General features: G+C 37.3%; 1 protein-coding gene across 2 annotated transcripts in view; it reads right to left on the minus strand.

Moving 5' to 3' along the window:
- EDIL3 (EGF like repeats and discoidin domains 3) overlaps positions 1-18,466 on the minus strand; it is a 266,089-nt gene that overhangs the window by 14,986 nt on the left and 232,637 nt on the right. The gene's annotated exons all lie outside the window — the stretch shown is intronic.

Genomic DNA, 18,466 nt, shown 5'->3' on the forward strand with positions numbered 1-18,466 from the left:
TAAAAAAATCTGGGCTTTCAAGTATCTCTCACACGGGTCTGTACATTTGTGATGAGTTTTTTTTGCACCAGATCTCTACACTGAATATAACAAATCTGGGCCAGATGCCTTGGCTTAAAGTGATCAAGGAACAGAATGGAATAATAGAAATAAATTGACTTAATAACATATTTTTAGAAGAAGAATGGAGGAGTTCCCTATCAGAACTGACATTTTCTGGAAATGTGAAGGTAAAACTTCACATTTCATTCCGCATCCTCCTGCAAAGCGTTAAGCTAGTAATAAAAATTAAAAAATAAAACCCAGAAAACAGAACAGAGATAGATTTATTTCAGACAATAAATAGCTGTGAAGCAGTCAGCGTTTTCAATATTGTCTGTTAAATCAGGCTAGACAGACTAATAGTAACAAAATTACAGTAAAATGACAGAATTGCTGAATTCCAAGAGAAGATGTGGGATATGTTTTTATACCAAAAAAAGTTTAAAAGAGAAGGTGAAAGAATTGAGGATCTTTCGCAGATCAAATTCTGAAGACCTAGTCTTGAAGTTTTGGGAAACTGAAGCCCTCTGAACAGGCCAAATTTACAATTAAGATGTAGGGAAAAGGAGAAGAACAGCTGTGAAAACACAAGATATTAATAATGAGAAAAGAAATAAAAATAAACATGTGTAAGAAGTCATGCCAATTCTTTTACACTGTGTGTACTACAGTTTGGACCCAATAAAGATGAAAATGCGGAGAAGTATAAGGATGCATTTTTAAGAAATGAAGATGAAAAATGACTGTTCAGAGCAATCAGACAAGGAATACTGGAGACATTTGCCCCAACACTTGAAGACAAGTAGCAAATAATGAGTATGAAATCCTTTCCAGAAAAGGAATAAATTAGAAGCTGAGAAAACATGACAGTAAATGGAAAATGGCATTGCCCAGAGATGGTCCAAGAGTCTTGGTTCTACCAAAACAAAGGCATTTATTGCCATCCAACAGCAGCAAAGTTGCTCGGAGGAGAAACCCAGAACCCTAGGAGGATTCCTTCCATTGGGAGGAGAAACTATTTTTGTTTTCTCTTTCTTCAGTGGAGAGAAGGAGGGTCTGAACCAAGGATCACTCAGAGCAGCAGCCTCCTGTGGATGCTCTCATGGACTGTTTCCTTCCATAAAGAGTGGAGGAGGCTAGCTTCAATGGCCGAAGTGGGCCTCCGGGAGATAAATACCGCTAATCAGTTAATTCTTTTATGAATTAATAAACACTGGGTCTCCAGACCTTAATTCCAAACATTTTTTGGAGCTGGAATGAGTAGTCTGTTTTTCAGAAAGGCTGATCTGGTAGAGAATCATTAATTTGACCACACTTTCAGGCAGCATTTGCACTAAATTTCAGAGTCAAATTTAGATGCTGTTTATAAATAATTTTGACATTAACGTTTTCCAATGGTAACTTTTTTTAAGCAGAGGATGTTTCCTATACTAAAAGTTAGTACATCTTCTGCTAACATGAAAAAATGCATCCATAAAACCAGTTGTTTATTTTTAAAATGTCAAGAGATATGTAAAAGGATTTCGCAAATATTTATTTTAACATGGCCATGACATTCAGAGTATTTCTCTTCTCACTGAAATTCAGAACAAGAAAAAAGTCTTACTCATATTCAGGGGATTTCAGAGGTAAAATCACAATAAATCTTTATTATCATCCAGATCCAGATTTAATAAAAAAGTCCTAGTAACAATTGTTTTGTGCTTACAGTACATATTTATTGGCTTTATACTCTTGTTCAGAAAAACGATGTGGGAAGCTGGAAAATAATTTAGCATTTTTTTCTTCTTCTTATTATTATTTTTTCCCCTGAAAGACTTATTAAATAGTACTATGTAGAATATGTCTCTGTGTGTGCATGTTTACGTGTGTGTGTTTTATACAAAATAGAGAGAAAGAAAAATAGAAGCCATTAATAGACAGGGACTGTTCTGTATCTTGACAGTACAGACAATAGAAATTGTTGAAGATGAAGAAAAAGAAAACAAGAATGCACCCAAGTCTTTTTCTCTTACTTTAGTATCTTATTTACTTGTTTCTCCATAAGCCAATAAGAAACCTTTGTGTAATAAAGACTACTTTTAACCCATCATTAAAACAAAAACAAACAAAAAGCTGTTTTTACTGTGTTGCTTTATTACATCCTGGAAAGGGTTATAACACCCTTTCTTTTCATCCTTCCTATTGAAAGTACTTTGGAGCAGAAAGGTGAGAAGAATTTACCCCAATTTCTAGGGCAAACATCTGCACCAAAATAACAGAATGTCAGAACTTCCTATCAGGATGCAGCACACATTTATTCAGTTAGTGCAGATTGCAACTAACAGGCAATCAAACAAATTGCCAGGGAGAGAAGTTGAATTAACACACAACCACTGTGTGCTCTTCAAAGCTGAATGTGATTAACCTGATCAGAATGTGACTTTGGCTTTTTTAGTGCAGCAGAATTTAGAGCGAGGTGGAGGCAATTAGTCTGCGACTGATAGGATCATTAGCTGGTTACACGAAGAACCATGGTTTACTGTTTAATGTACATTCCTACAAGCAGCTGATCAAAAAGCAGTTTAACATCTTGTGTCTGGAAGAACTCTCTTGGGCTATAGCTGCTTCCTTTGTAAATATCTATTTCCCACCTTGCTTCAGATGTTAAAGATGATTTAGTTTGATTTAGAGAATTTAAGAAAAGCGCCTAGAAAAACTCACATGAACATGAAACTTTCTTAATGAAATGGATGTGCAGCATGAACTGTGTGGCAGTGTACAGCTAGACACAGAGTGACTAGTACTTCTATTTATACTGTAAGTAGGTCTGCTTCATCAGGGAAAAAGTCGTACAGGTGCTCTGTCCCTGCTGTGAGTGGTCCAGAGCTAAAAAAACCTTGACTTTCCCTACTTGTCTGTGCAGGTGTGCTGAATTTTCATATAAATACCTTTGCAGCTAGACTCTTAGAGAATTGCAACTAGATGCAGGTACTTGCAACCTGGCAATACTCCTTCCTCCCAGGAGCAGGAACATAAGGATATAACACTTTTAGATGTCTGGAACAGCTGCCCAAGAGCCAGTTTGGATTGGCAAGCAGTACAGCATGCACTGAACTTGAACACATCTATAATGATTCTGGACTCAAGCTGCTTCTTGTGGCAATGGCTTGGTTATCCATTACATCAAGAAACTTGGTGCATGTGGAGTCAATGCACTACAGAATAGCTGCTATAGCTCTCTGAATATTCCCTCCTCACTTCCAACGCGCGTTTTCCCTCTTTTACATGCTTCTTATTTTAGACTGCGAAACCAGAAGGCACAGGTAGCCTATGTTTATATGGACAAGCAGCAGAGTGCAATGGGTGAAGATGTGCAAAGCAATGGATATTTACACCAGGATGCCTACACAGTGAGTGCTACAGTGATTTAACTTCCAGCTGATTCAGGCAAACTTCTGGAGCATGTTTCTTGGCTTAATTTCACCTGAAAAAAAAATCTACGTCATGATCTGTGATGCTCTCTGAAGACACTCCATCATGTAAACTAAAGTATGGGAAGTGGAGACAATCTTAAAAAAAAAAATAACTTGCTTCCTTATCTACATTGCAATGTTAGAGGAGAAGAACCCTCAGAATCCAGGGGGCACTGGATCCTATAAAGCAATGAAGATAATGGTGAGGTGGCTCTCAGCTGACCTTCAGCTCTGCATCTAATCACCTCAGCATTTATAATCTCAGCTTCAATTCTCAGATGCAAAGGAGAGAGATGAAATAGAAGATCTCAGGAGTGCTGAGAGTTAAGGTATTGGTTATTTAATCTGTCTTTTTTAATTGATTATTTAAATAGCTCATTTTAGTCTGCTCCTTATAAAGATATTATGTTTCTGCTCCCAGTATAGCTACCCATGTGCCCAGTTACCTTTGTGGTTTTGTGGATTGTTTTTTTATCAGCTATTGCCAGATAACTCAGATGAAGTTCTGGGTTTCCTACTCATCAAATAAAGAGTCCTTTGGAGCAGAAGTACTAGGAATGAGAAGGAAGAAATCTGGGTCATCTGAACATAAGGGAAACACTGGCAAGGTGTTACCACCACCTGCCTGTAAAAGACTGAAAAAGAAGGCCTGCATGGCATCTATGTCACCATGATGCAGAGCAGTCTATCATAAATGCTTGCCCTGTGAGGAGGTCTCATATATTTTAGGATGCTTAAGCTAATATTAGACACGCGTGGTTAGCACCTGAATCTCACTGAGACAGTCTAACGCCCTTCAGCTCTCCTGTGCAGGTTCTATACTCTTCATCTAAGACCTTGATTCCCACTTTCTTTGTTTTGTTTTTTAATGGGAGAAACTGGCATACACAGATTATTGCTATATGCACCAAAGCCCACAAGAGAGTGAAAGGCTTGTAGTGTCTACACCGAGAAGTCAGAATTGCAGCTCTCCTTATTGTATTGCACTGGACTTAAGATATTCAACATTTGCCTCCATGCCCAGTCACTGGAGATAATAGGAAAATTGATGGTGTTACAGTACCTGCTGCAGATGGGTGACATCTATATGCTACTAACAAAATTTCAGCAGAACATCTTGCTTGTAAACTATGAAGCTTAGAATTTCAGGCTGTTCTCCAAAGGTTCAGATGAGAGGGGAAAAAAAACAAACAAACAAAAAAAAAAAAAAAACAAAAAAAAAACCTACCCCAAACTACAATCCATCATGACTAATTGCACCTAAAGACTTTGAAGGAAAAAAAAAAAAGGCAACTACACATCCTTGGTTTATCATTAGGATTACCACTGCAGATTCAGAACTAGCAGAGTGTTGTCAGTATAAACATTTAGATACGCACTAAGAAGGTAAGTATTTATTAATTTAACCTGAGACAAGTTATGAGACAAAAGGAAGTGCTCTAGAAGAAGCCATAATAATTTGATAGGAATAGGCATTTCAGTGCATTTTCTTTAATATACGTCTAAAAAGGAATTTTATACTTTCAAAATGAAATTAACTACAAATGTATTTACATTTAATTGGGGTCATATTACTTTGTATAGGTTTAAAATTAAAATTCTAGTCATGTACCTAGGTGGAAATGGGTTGTTGTCAGATGAAAAAAAGATTAAAGAATGCAATTCTTTTTCTTCCTAAAAATGTGGTGTTTGTTTTGCTTGCTTCTTTCTTAATTTAAGCTTAGACTTCAACATTATTTTAACATTATGCCACTATATTTTTAACAGCTCTAGTCCTGTAGGTTAAGATAATAAATACAACTATTATTATTTACTCAGATTTGCCTCTTCTTAAAGAACAAATTTCCTCTGAATTGCTTTATGACTGCAGCAACTGCATATAAGAAACAGAATTAGAAAGAATACTATATGCCTTCAGCTCTCCTCAGTACAATTTAAAAGCTAGACACTAGGGTATGAGGCTTGTTGCTTGAAATCTTCATGGACTATCAGAAAATAGATTCCACACTGTTATTCTGAAATCTGAATGCATAAAACATATACACAGGAGCTCACAATTCACTCAACTTCTGCGAGAAACTCCTCAAGTAGCAGCTATTTCTGACATTGTACAGATTGTGTGGATACTTCATTAATGTACTTATGTACTTGGTAATCATTATTATATATGTATTAAATATATATATAATATATATATATATAATTATATATTATATATGTATTATGGGGGAAAAAAAGGAAACAGAATACCTGAATTACTATATTTTTAAAGTGTTTTAAGAAAAACATCAAGATAAATAATCTATATGATCCACCGCACAGTCAGTTTAAGAACAGAATCTACTTCTGACAGAACAACATTTTATAACCACACTTCAGTAAACCATGACCAATCTCATTTTAATGATATCTTAAATGCCAAAATGTAATAAAATGAAATAAAACTTTAGCCTTAGGATCTGGATTTTCCAGAGCAGCAAGGGGAGCTTCTACCTATTTCCTATGGGAACCTAACACAGTTAATGTTCTGAGGTCACATAGGCCCTCCGGTAATTCCTGCCTGCAGCACACATAGGATAATACTGTTTTCATACTGATCCTGCAAACTGGAATGATTTCTGTGAGTGTTGGTAACTCCCACAACTTATCAGTGGGCATTCATATCCTAATAGGAAGTGTCAATAACCCAGCATATCTAGGCCTGAATGTAGCCTGAAGTAAAAGAGAATTTAGCATCAAAGTTATAACATCAGTGATGATTAAATCTATAGACTTTTCTCATAACATTGAATGTTTCATACCTGTGTACAACAGTAATATTACTCAAAATGTGATTAGTGGATTTTAGAAGGGATCACAGTTTGTTGTATTGGTCACTGATGGTCAAGAATCCATTCATTAAACAGCAGTAGCCTTCCTATCTGCTTTGTAATAATCAAAGCTTACCAGTCCTTGTGAGGATGACAAGAGATTTGAAAATTGTCCTTTAAATTACAAGCAATTAAGCAGGCTTAGACATCTGGTAGAGCTAGACGAAGATTTTGGGTTGCATTACAGGACACATGAAGAGTTGATAAAAAATTTGTAATACCATTCTGTGCTAGATGAATCAATTGGAGTTCTTGCAATACAGCCAATGACAAAACAGCACTTAGTCATTTAAAAGAAAAAAGAGGAAAAAAAAAAAGTATGAATATGATCATCAGTAGTTCATGATGAACTACTTACTGGACACTGCTGCAAGCCCCAACTGTGCAGTACAATTCACTGATTCCAGCACCTAGTTCTGGCTAGAAATAGATATGTAAATGTGTAGAAATTTACATTTGCATTCAGTTCTTCACGTAATGATACATGTCTTTAAAGGCAAAAGAAGTGTATAAAACTGGATGACAATAAGAAGTGCCCTTCAGGAGTACATTTCTGGAAGATATAATTTAATGTAGTTATTGCTCTACTAGTTATAATGATGCTGATAACTTATGGTCAGATGTTTTTGAGTATGACTGGAAATGAAAATACAACACAGGAAAGAACAACTACCAAAGAAAAAAAATGAATTAAGAAAAATATCAGTTGTTTCTCTTTCTGTTTGTCTTTCCTCCTATGAACAAGGAACCAATCATCCTGAGAAGCCAGGTGGGCACTTTCTGCTCTCTTTGGATTCCGAGAATAACAAGGAACTCTGCTCCCTTTCCTTATTTTACTAAAAGATATCTCAAATTGACGAGTAAATTTATCTGTAAGATTTCCTGCATGCTTGTCCTGTGGGCTCTGTCCAAGCTGTGGGTTCCCTAATTTTCTACCAAAGACCACTGCAGGGCATCTCAGGTGCTAAAGTAAAACGGCAAAACAGGTGCTGGTAAAACAGCAGCAGATCCATGGGAAATGCAGACAGGAGAAAACTTGAGGAAATGTGGTCTATTTAACAATAAGCTTCAGAATGACACCTGATAACCTGAAATGTGAAGGATGAGGAAGTTAACATTTTATAGCAGCACTTTGAAACAGCATAAGCTTTTCAACTGCAATCAGTAGAAATCTAGTTATTTCAGATTTCATTTGTCTTGAGGCATTTGTCAGTGCATTACGGGTTTTAAACTGAAATCAAAGGCTTGTGATGCAATGACTGGAAAAAGAAAATCCTTCCTTAGAATTGAATTACTGCAACTTATGCTCAGTTTTCAGTAGAGAAAATGATGCAACACCTTTTATTGCAGGACTGATAAATATCTTTGTAAAATGTTGAGATCATAAATGGACTCACCTACGCATGAGCAGCCCATTTTATTTTTAAAATGAAAAATAATGTTGGTAATACGGAAGTTCATTATTCACCTGGTTGTTTTTTTCTCAGCTGATTAATAATGTTGCAAATATATTCTGCAGTACATAAAAGTGTCCCAATAATCTATGAGTATGCAGACTATAGATCAACAAGTAAACTAAAGATAAGCTTGCACACAAGATACTGCAAAGTGACTAATAATTAATATAACTAGTGAACTGTTGAAGTACTAACAAAAATCTGCCTGTAAGCAAAGTTGAATCTGTCTAGAAGATAAGTGGGTTTGAGACTGAAAGTTCCTCCTTGTATTTAAAATCTCTGAGTGTACGACTCTTAGTTTTATAGGAAATGAAGCCAAGACGGCATCATTCAGCCATTCTTTTTAAGAATGACTTTGCCCATCTGTCAGCCAGGATTATTATGCATAACTGGTTTCATACAGCTATGCTGCTGTAGCAATAAACTAAAAATGTCAAAATTGTGCTACCAGGCTTTGAAAACAACAGTGAGCCCCCTGTCCCCCTCCCCGCAAGTGATAGGACAGGCTTTTGTTCCCAGTGATACACTATTAATAACCTGCAGAAATAAAGAAAATCAGTGCACTGCAATGTAAGAATGTCTTCTGGTAATTTTTGTTTGTTTGTCTGTTTTTTCATTTTTAGTTAGAAAAGAATTTTTGCAGATTAACAGAAGAAATCAAGTTTCTTCTTCATTTTAGACTAAATGACTTGGCACTTCTAAGGCAATAATCATGTGATGTAGTTGCTTGAATACAATTAAGAGGCCTATTAATCTTCATTCTCCAGGACATAAGAAAGATTATCTGTTATTAGTCGAAAGGACATCCTGAAGCCCCTATTAGAGCTTCATAAACAGACCTCTGGTCAAAATAAGAATGGGTTACTGGCAGGATGTATCCAACCCTGGGACTCAGTTCTTTCTTTGATCTGACACAGATGTATGTTCTTGGCTTTCAGAGCACCCTGTAATGCTTATCAGCTCTCTGCACCTACCGCAGAGCATCTGGAAAGCACCAGGCACAACTGATTCAAGGGATTAACACATTGCTAAAATTATTGACCAAGCCTAGAGTTATGTGGCAAATTATTGTCCTGTGTCCGCTAGGTTTAAACAATAAACAAATCACTTTTTACTGAGAGAAACAGAAGGAAAAAACAAAAACAAAACATCCAGAGAGATATGAGACAAGAAATTGTGCTTTTGAAGTAGTTGATATGTATCTTGGCCACTAGGCCCAACTGGCCTAGTTCAGTTTCTGATCAGGGTAAGAAAAAGTAAGGTTGTAAGAATGGACTTCCACATTCCAGACAAAAGTGACAATTCAATAACTTTCATTTTTACCGTCTATGTCATTCTAGAGCTAAGACACCCTTCCTGATGAAAGTTGCACAATAACTGATCAGTAGGGCAATATCACACACATTTTCAATGAGGAATTTCAATCAAATGAACTTCAGAACAGTTCAGCTCCCCCCCCTCCTTTTTTTTTATTTTTTTTTTCATCTAGTCAATATGAGAACGTAAGAAAATGTAATGCGAAAAATTTTCTCAGAAATATATCCATCCATCTCAGGCTGCCACACAACCTTATAACAGGATTTTTGATGTTTTTGATAAGGCTAAGAAGTGTAGGCTCTAGCTGAATGAGGTGTGAAACAACTTTCACTCTGAGGACTTGCCACAGGTAACACTGGACAAGACACTTCCAGGGTTATGAAAAGGATTCTGCACCATGGGCTCTTCTTTTGCCACCTCCTGAGGCCACCTGTGGTCAGGCAGCAACCAAGGCCTCAGCCGTTTAAGAGTCATACTGCCCAGTGGACCTTCTGGCAGGTTACCCACACATTTTCTAAGGCTGCTTTGTCTTTTGTACCATTCTCTCACTCTCCTGCAAATGGTTCTTCATCATGCTCTGCAGTGCCTACACTGAAGAAAACAAACAAACCACATGTACATTTTTTTGTAACTTAAACCTAGAATAGGCTCCTATAAGTAAAGCCTCTCTAAACCCCTCTGAAATGAATAGAAGGAACTTAATGATTGTTAGTGGCTGCTATAAATACTCTTGGTGTCTGTGAGATACCACTGGAATGTAATTTTGTAAATTATTTCGAAGTATTAAATTATGCTACCACCATTTCCAATATAGGTAGCTAACCTCATGCTTACTGCTTCCTATGCCTAACATACAAAGGATTTTGATGTCAGTGAGTGTTATGCTATGTTCACACTAAGTAGGTTAGTAAAAACATGACTCATTTTTCAATATATGAAGACAAATTAAGTGACAAAATTTCCTGACAGTACTTTGGCTACACCTAATTGTAACTAATATTTTTGAAAAAATAAGAAAAATACTTTTTTTTTCTATTATCATTATCATTATTTATTTATATATATTATTTTTTTTCTGAGCCAAAGACAGTAAAAGGGAAACATATAGCTCTGGCTAGAAAAGCCAACCTAGTTCTTCCAAAGACATAACTATTTTATATAAACAAGGTTCAAACCCAAAGAAAACCTTTGGGATTCTGAAGAATATCTGAAGCCAAATATTTGCAATATTCTACATTTGCACATACAAACAGGCAACCCCTACTGACATCTGATATAGCTAACAAAGAGATACAGACAAACCACAGAGGGTAAGGTCTGGTCTACTAAAAAACAGCAGAAAGATAGGAGATGATCAATTAATTATTAATGAAGTTGAAATCTTAACTTAGGAAGTTTTGAGCACAAACATGCACAGAAAGAAGTCTGTGAAATCTTTGCATTAAGAAATCTAAAAAGAAAGTATTTTCAGCTCTGAGCAATGTGTTTTACCTGTACATCCATCAGATTTTGTTTTCATTTTTGTTTTTCCTTGTGTTCTCAGTGTTCCCATCCCAAAGATTAATCTTTTAAATGACTCCTGCAGCCTTTGCTCTGTCAGGTAGGTACAAGTCTAATTTATTAGAGCCCACTTCTTACTGTCAAAAAAATCTACACTCTTCTGGAAGCCTTGGAAGAAAGGGAAATTTTCAGTCAGCTTCAGGCATGTGGAAGATGTTGTGACACATCCATTTTCATACTTGGATGGTTAAAAAATAATTTTAGAGGTGTAAATCAGAAATAAACCTGAACACCTGCCAATTGCATCTACCAGTAAAAAGTCTAGATAAAAACATGTCAATATAAATTAACATCTACTAGAAAGCAAGGTATTATATTGGCTGGCAGACAGAAATAAAAGATCTTTGGCTTATCGGTGAAATACACTGCCTGTTAAGCATAGTTTCCTATCAAGAATTCAAGTAAAAAATTACTCTTATGCAGTTTACAGCGTTTCTCTACTGACCATAAGTAGATGTTTCTCACTCATGCATTTCTGTTCCACAGAGTGGACGGCTTCCTAACTATTTGCTCTGTAGGCAGCAGAAAATATACCTCAATTACTACAAAGCAAATCAGCAGTAATTTGCATACTGACTTGCAACACATTATTGTGCTTATGCCAGACGACTCTGTAGAAGGACATAATTTTCAAATGTGCTATGGCATTCAATAACAAAAATATTAATTTTTCACACACACAAAAAAAGTAATTTAAAGAAACATGGGCATTAATATAAAGGTGTTTCTTTGTCATTTTTACAGGAATATTAAATATTTTTCCGTACTGGTAGATTCTCACCACTTCTTCTCAAAAAGGACTTGCCAAGCTGAGGAGAAAAAGACACTCCTAAGGTTATACACACAGTGGATGTAACTGTCTCATTTTTACCTAATGCCATGCGTTGAACTGACCAGATTTAAAGGTTTAATGAAACTGGGTGGCTGTATTTCATTCAGAGTAAGCACTGCCTTGCATTTCATCTGGGGTTAAGGACCATCCTCATGTTAACCTTATGCCCCTACACAACACACACTGCTTTATGAGTATGAATGTGGTTATCCCCACCAGTTTCGATGAAAACCATAGCTCCGTGCACTGCACGCATCCATAAGCACGGGAGATCTTGAGTTCACACGCAATTACCAGCTCAGTGATTCTGACCTGCTTGTATCACAGGCCAGAGATCCCACCCTGAAAAAAATATAGGTCATCCCCACAAAACTTGAGTTTTAACTTTGATATTTCAATGCCTTTGAACTGCAAAGACATGCGATAGATGAAGCTTCTCCTATGCATACTTTGACTTTAGAAGCCCCTTACCAAAATGGGGATTGAAAAAGGCACTTAAGAGTTACCCTGATTTAAAAATACTTTGTGATTCCCTGTGGTAAATAGTACATAGTCCATCTTGAGCAAGAACAACAGGGAAGGCTGAAAAAAAAGGGAAAAAACCCACTACAAAAAGTGTTGGTTTTCTTAATATCAATGGGGTGTTTTGTGCACAACAATGGTTTTGCTTAGAATCATAGAATGATAGAATCATTTGGGTTAGAAAGGATGCAAATAATTTCTAAATTAAACAAGAAAAAAAAAATACTAACGTGTTAATTCCGAGCATTTCCAGAATTACTACTGCAATCAGGTTGTATGAACCCTGATAGCATCTACTATAATCAGTAATTTATTTCTAAGGACAAGATGATGATCCTATGACGACAACATGATTTGAACTTTGGTTTGAAAGAGATACTTGGTGCATATGTCTGTAATTACGCTGATGCATAAGAGCATAAAGGTGAGAGGCTAAATCAGAGCTGAGCACTTGGGCTTTCAGAGTTATCTTCTCCTCTTTGTTTCTTGGCTTCTGTTTCTGATTGCACATTCAGCTACAAAAGGGAGCCTTCAAGAAAAGCAGTCTTTGCTTCTCCAAACAATGCACATTCAAAATGGGTAACTGCCACAGAGAAAGCAAACAAAAACCAACCAAACGACCAAACAAAACCTACCACACAATCCCTTTCATTTTCTTGGGACTTCTTGTAGCTCATGCAAGCCTCCTCGGCTTTGGTGGCAAGTGAAATTATCTGCTGGCTAAAGTCTGGCTGCATTTCTGTTGCTCAGAAGGCAGCCGGAGCCTTAATACTGGCACAGCTTCGAAAGAGCTTTTCTTGGAGATGCTGTAGGATGGCACCAGCTCCTGACAGCAGGCAGGAGGAGCAGCCTGCAGGGACTCTTGCTGGCTGCAGTGCAGCAGAGCATGGCAAAACATCGCAGACACATGTGGTAATGATGAACACGACTCACTCTTGATGCTACGTAGCCAACTCGTGCAGGGCTCATTGGAAACTGAAAAAGTAATTCTGCACGAAGTTTTAGAGGATGACCTTGGCTTTTAATAAGGCAGCTTTTTCAGTGCATTTGCATACACTTCTCTTTTGTATGCTGAAAGTCCCTTGAAGTGAAAGGGTTCTTCCATTACATAAATATGCATACATATATATACTTACATAGAAGTGTATGTTCAAATTTCTTCTTAAGGGTTTTAATATTTCCTTAACCATGAAGATGTTATTTGGGTTACATGAGCATATTCACAAACACAGCCCTTATTTCAATTCTCCATCAAAATTCTGAGTTGTGAATTATTTCCCCACCCTTTCCATAGCTTTGTGTGTTCCTACATCAGGGTGTTTTATATATCTGTGTGTGTGTGTGTGTGCATGATAAGTTCAACTGTGATCAGGTTGTAAATACATGTGGAAGAAGAAGCATATTTTAAAAAGAAAAACATTGCTGACAGCAAGTAGGAAAAGTCAATTTCCTAAAGTACAGGAAATCATAGGCTGGGATACACAGTGTAGGTGACCTACTGAAAAAAAAGGCTATAAAATTCTACAAGATTATGTGGCTGATGCAACTGGGGTGCTTGTAGCTAAGAGCTCACACCCATAACTTGGGTAAGTTTCATTTGCATTATGGTGCCAATGACAAGGACATTGTATGATATTAAGTACCTCACATTAGTCACCAAAGTCACATGAAATATTAAAAACACATGTTCACATTATTTTATTTAGTCCGCATTTCATGTTTTCTTCTGCAGACTCTGGATGTCATAGCTATATAGTATTATAAAACAATGCAGTTGAACTTAGAAAGTTTAAAATAGCTGGTAGTGCTTGGTTTTGGGGAAAACAAACAAACAAACAAACAAACAAAACAAAAAAACACCAACACACAATTACAAAAAAAATAAATATTTTGCACAGGCACAGGGCCTTTTCACGTCCTGGTATTTGCCAATACTGGGATAAATAATTGAGCCTTAGAGCTTCGATGTGGAATTTCTGGAGAATATTTATGATGACAGCTCCTGCCCCTGAGCACCCACAGTGACAGCACATGTAGTGAGCACACAGTTGACACCTTATCTGACAAGTTCAAGCTATTCTACAAGTTTACAGTTCAATTTTATTAGAAATGAACTATCACCTGTCACGGCAGCTCCATTTTCCCAGTTTCTTAATTCTTCTTATTTTTTGAGTTGCAGAAGTCCTGGGTATATCTAAGAGCAACAGGACCCAGTTTTGTGCTGGCCTGGTAGCAGCTATAACTGTCAATGCTTCAGCATTCCATGGAAGTAGTGCACACTGACAAAATTAACAGCGTGATTTTCTTTCTAGTATCAGTTGGCCTCATAAGATATGTCTATTTTCTCTGCAAAACTTGCCTCAGCTACATTGTCATTGATGCATGCAAAATATATGCTATTTGTTATGCACATCCATGCTTCCTCATACATTTTGGAATACTGAACACTTTCTTTTATCAATGTCTTCTGCACCAGTTTACATTCCCTTCCTTGATCATCTCACTCACTTTGGCTTCTCTAAAAAATGAACAAAAATAATTTAGGCCAAAGGCAAAAATAAGATTTTGTAGAATTTTACCAGGCACTGAAAATGCATTTAAGCTGTTGACAAGTACATTTAAACCTAACTCACATCAGGTGCACCTTAAAATTTACCAGCATGACAGCAAGAAATGTACTGTATTCCACACGGATTGTATTTCATTTGCTCATCATGCCCATAGTTTCTAAGGCTGTGTATCGGAGAAGTTAGGTTTATTTCTATAAAGTAGTTGAAATGCAATGATCCCAGAGAAATATGGAACTAATCTCTTTGAAAAGGAAGTGCTGAACTAAAAGAAATGAGATGGGGTTTGCCAGTATTTTTATGTGTTACTTACTGTAGAGCTCTGTAATGTATGTTTTTATCTGCACAAACTCCTGGAATAACACATTTTTTCTAAACAGAAAATCAAAACATTAAGAAGGGATGTGATGTCCATTTTTCTCTCCCTAAATGCTGATAATTTTATCTCTACCAAGTTGCTGTTCTAATTGTTCCAAGGGTATTGTGTCATAAAAATAAATTTCATAGTTATATACACAGTCCAATCCTAGTTGGCATCTGTTCTCAGATAATCCTGAAATTGGATCCAGGAAGGTTTTCCTGCCATGCAGCTGATTGTAGATGGAGATATAATAAGGCTTTACCAGCTTCTGAAAGTTCTCATGAATGTTAAGAGCCACAGAATGCCCCTGCATCTGCCAGCTTGAGGCTATGGGTATTTTGCAGCTGGCTTGTTCATGTTTTGCTCACGAACAGTAACAGGAACAAAAGTAGATCTTTTTAAATTGTTCCTCTTCATTTTTGTTGTTCCCTGTGGAAGTCTCAGAAAGTTTCCCATCTCAGAATGGAGATGGGAAATACAGTGTGGCCCCTCTGGAGTGAATAGAGGCACAAGGGATGGAGGTCAGGAACCTGCACTGTCCTGGGGAGTAGCAGGTCAGCATTGTCCAAGGCTCCCATCCACTGTTTGTGGATTGCTGTCATTGACATTGTCCCATCAGACAGCATCCTGTGGTCCTCTCTTTCCACTGTGCATCTGGTGTTATATCCCATTCACTTATGTCGTTTCCTCACGCTGAGGAGGAATTCTTTGTTCTCCTCACAGCTGCAGGCTGAGACCAGGCTCAGTCTGTTCTCCTAGGCACAGCTGGCCTCAGCACCCTGTCAACATAATTTGTTTCCTATCTCCTTTGAGAATTTTTCTATTAGGCAAAAAGCATTGATTAAAATCTCAGAAATGGGTAGAGAGACCACTGATGCAGAAACCTGAAACCATTTGAGCTGACGGGTATCTCAGTGATGGAAGAAGAGGCAATCTGAAACTGGATTACTACAGGTAAAGAGTTAGACAAGAGTTAGTGAAGAAGAACATTCTCACAGAGTAAGCATCCTGCTGCTGCAGACCTGAAAATCTAAGGAGAGGGAGAGACCTGCTAACACATGTTGACCTGATATTTTCATTCTATACTCCTATGCTACTAAGGTTCTAGAGAATTTTTTTTTCCTACTGCTCTAAATCAAACTGTAGATAACAACCATAATGCTTGATGGGTACAGGAGCAGTGGTTTCATCACTGTGGCATTTTGCACAATGATGGAATATTTTCCTATTGCAAATATCATCCTCTCCAATTGGTATGAAAAATTCTGTGAGTTAAATTCCCGTAAAATACAAGCAATATGATGAATTATATTTACTATGATCTGAGTTAATTTAAAAAGAAAATATTCTTCCATCCATAACATTTTAAAAATAGTATTTCAAAGCTGTGCACATATATCAACTGTGCTTAGGTTTGTCTCCTATCTGCAAGCTCATGCATGGAACAGGGAGACAGGGAACATTCACTTGCCTTTTGCAGGTGTGATCTTAAATTCCTGTAGTTTTCCTGTGCTCCAAAGGGGAATATATTGTGTCTTATTCTCAGTTCCCAAAAGCACACTGATTAGCCTTGCATGTCTCTTGTTCCACTGCTACCATCTGACACAAAGCTGGAAGCTGTTGTAACAGCTAAAACACCAGTGACAGGCACAAAACAAAGGTTTAGTTCCCTCAGCTGCTCAATTAGGAGCATTCTTGTCAGACTTTTTTTTTTTTTCTCCAAAACAATCTCACCAATGAAAGGTAGCAATATAAAAATCTCTTTGTGCCTTTTGCAATCTGCTTAATTATGTTAAAAATTATTATTTTTTTTTTTCCTCCAAAGAGGAATAAAATCAGCAGTGTACTTCTTAAAGGGAAGTATTTAAAAAGTGTTATTTGCTAGTTTTTATTTAGTGCTTCAAATGTGTTATACCACTACAAATGTGCTCACCACTACAAACCTTCCTTCAGAGATATGAATTTTAGAACGTTCACTTGCACTGAAGCACAGGCGACAGATATGCTAACACAAGAAGAGGTTAAATACCTATTACTCCATTTGATGGTTAAGGTAATGAACTGAGGCATTGTAAAAGAGAAAGTGTTTATGATGTAACATGCTGTAACTGGTTTTCCTGATATTGAACTGGTTGTGTCAGAAACAATTATTTTTCCCCAAGTTATGTGTGTTGAGCTAGTGAAAGTAGACTCCTTGGGCTTCGTAATTGTGCTTCTCTTTTGATATATAAGCTTTAAATGCATATCAGTGTGGAATATTTACCATATATGCAGCATGACATCTGGCTGCGTTGTGATTGCATAAATGCAGAAGTGCTGAAACGTCACAGATTGTTTGCCTATCTGCAGCAATAAATACTGATTAGCAATAACTGACTCTGCTGTCAAGGATGCATTGAGCGCTGCTTCCAAACCAACATGCCTACAACTTGTAGCTGCCCAAAGCAGAGCAGTGCATTGCATTATAAAGAAGAAATATCTGACCCTTATGTTTCCATGATCTTTATGAATCATCGCGCAAGGACTTGGAAAGTGCTGTGGTAGAGGAGCATCAGAGTCACAGAGACAGCAGATACCCACCTGGACAAGGGAAATCCATCTGCAAGGCACTGGTCTAGGACTAGGGTGTGTGAATGCAGAACTTTGGTTGTTTTAAGGGGATGTAATGTCCGCATGAAAATTTTGGCAGGATGTTTGGCAGGATGTTGGCAACATGATTCTGGCTGCTGCCATTTCAAGACAGACTATATTCCCCTTATCTTACTATAAATTGTTTTTCATAGTAGGGATATTGTACCGGACTTTTCTATAGTAAGGCAGACTTAACATTTAACATGATTATATCACCTGTGCTTCTTTTCACTGGTAAAATGTTTAAAAGATTCTTCCCTTTTTTCTTCTGTCTTTGAAGAGACATACTTACATTATAAAATCAACGTGCACCTCAGGATACCCTAATTCCCCTTCTAAATCCCACAATTTTGGTGTCGTTTGTAGAAGTGCAAAGGTGTGGATTACAGCTATTGAGCAAAGCCTCTCTATGAATTTGAAAAGAGATATGCCTTCAGTTGACAGCATTTTTCCCCTCAATTGGATAACTCTGATTTAATTTTTACTCTGGCAATGTGACCAGTGCATGACTGCAATGTGTCTATCCAGTAAAATACAACACATTGGATCGATGAATCTGAACATCATCTAAGGCTTACATATTTTCTCCAGAACCACAGAGACACCCCTTCATCCCCTGCAATGCAGCTGCTCAAGAAGGACTCATGAGGTCTTGCAATATGTTCCTAATTCCCAGAGGAAGCTGGCAGCAGCTACAGTCACTGAGCTTCAAACCCTGCTAACTTAATTCTCCAGCCAAGGAAAACAGGCAAGCCACTTTTCCTGCAGAGGTGTTGTGAGCTGAATGGGGAAAGATGTCAGTCTGCAAAGCTGGTGGGAATGGGTAATTGAGCTTGTGCTCAGAACTCCTCA

The sequence above is a fragment of the Anas platyrhynchos genome, chromosome Z, assembly GCF_047663525.1.
Source record: "Anas platyrhynchos isolate ZD024472 breed Pekin duck chromosome Z, IASCAAS_PekinDuck_T2T, whole genome shotgun sequence".
Classification (NCBI taxonomy): domain Eukaryota; kingdom Metazoa; phylum Chordata; class Aves; order Anseriformes; family Anatidae; genus Anas; species Anas platyrhynchos.